The following is a 1,813-nucleotide window of genomic DNA, read 5'->3' as shown; positions in this document are numbered from 1 at the left end:
GCTATTGCTACCCGTCTTAGCTAATGGAAGGGGGAAAAAGGCTTAACTGGAAAATTTTGGCTTCAGTTTTTTGGTGAAAAGAAGCTATACTTGAGTTCTATTTATATATGGAAACATGGCATTCATTTTTATTTGTGTACCAATACCATCGCGGAATTTTTGTGATTATTAGTACTATTCTGGAGAAAAAAAATATTCCTTTTTATATTTTGATTTGATTAAGAATAATAAATTGGCTAAAGTATATAAATGGTCTCCCGACTATAGGATGTTATGTTGAGTCCTTCGATTATTAAAATTTACAAAATGTTCCATTGATTAAAGGGGTGGCTTTGTTGAGTCCTCCGATGATTAAAAGTTACAAAAATGGTCACTCGACTATTTTATATATTTCAAACTCATCTTTTTCTGTTAAAAAAATTGACAGTCGTCTAAGCTGGATGTTAACATGTTGACCATGATATAATAGTTATTTGAGAATCATGGATAAGATTTTATTATATCTCAGTCAGCAAGTCAATGTTCAGCTTAGAATAGTATCAATTTTTTAACATAAAATAATGAGTTTCAACTATATAAATAGTAGTGTGACCATTTTGTAACTTTTAATCATCGAAGGAATTAATAAAGCAACGCTCTTTAGTCAAGGAACCATTTGTGTACTTTACTCTAATAATTTTTAGATTGAATAATTTTGTTTCTTTACTTCAGAATGATTAAGCGTTGAATGATTCAGATGCTCTGTATGAATTAGCTCTGAATGTGACATGTTTAATAATGGCTCTGAATCATTCAGAATGTACTTCTGTGCTGAATCATTTAGCATTGTTTTGCTGAATCAGTCATCACTGAATCATTCAGATGTGCGAAACAAATGCGCTGAATGCTGAATGGTTCCATTAAGAGTCAAACAAACAACCCCTAAGTTTTTTTTATGAATGGTTACATTAAGAGACAAACAAACAACCCTAAGCTTTTTTTATGAATATTTTACTTTATACTATTCTTAGATTTTGACCATTTGCTTTTTCATCACTCCTTTTCAATAAAAGCGTAAACTACTTAAATGACCACTCAACTATGAAGTTCGTATCAAAATGACCACAATTTTTAAATTTATATAAATATGACCACTGAACTATTTAAGTGGTATCATTTAAGTCATTTGTTGTTAAAATTTAAAGGAGGAGTGACATAGTAGTTTACATAAATTTTTATAATTACACATTTGATCCTCAATACTTGTATATTATATAATTTAGTCTTGATTTAAATTTAATTTATAAAATTAACCTGTCAATCAAGATGTGACACTTGTCAACACATGGTCATGGCGTCATTAGAGCCACAAGTCACCACCTAATTAGAGGAAATTTAATTATTAATTTTAATTTCTTTAATAAAATTTATTTTTTATCCAATCATATAATAACACGTGTCATCTTCGATTGGAAAGAAAATAAATAAATAATAACTTTCATTTAGGGGGTTTAAAGTTGGGTTCTCTAGGTTAGAAATGGGCTGACCAAACCATTAAGCCAGCTACTCCATTTGGTTTAATAATTACACCAACATTAGTGATATAAAAATAAAGAAATAAAAAATATTCAAATGATGTTTAACTTTCAATATTTTTAAATAAAAATAAATGTAATATTCTATTTTTAAATCCAAATTCAATATATTTAGATATTTTTAAAGGAAATTTATGAAAGAAATCACGTAATATAAAAAAATAAAATATTTTATAAATTTAAACAAAATCAATTTTATAATCTTATATTTGTAAATAATTGAATTTATTGTAAAATTT

The sequence above is a fragment of the Hibiscus syriacus genome, unplaced genomic scaffold (assembly GCF_006381635.1).
Source record: "Hibiscus syriacus cultivar Baekdansim isolate YM2019G1 unplaced genomic scaffold, ASM638163v2 tig00112000_pilon, whole genome shotgun sequence".
In the NCBI taxonomy this organism is placed as follows: domain Eukaryota; kingdom Viridiplantae; phylum Streptophyta; class Magnoliopsida; order Malvales; family Malvaceae; genus Hibiscus; species Hibiscus syriacus.
Note: the sequence above shows the minus strand (reverse complement) of the source record.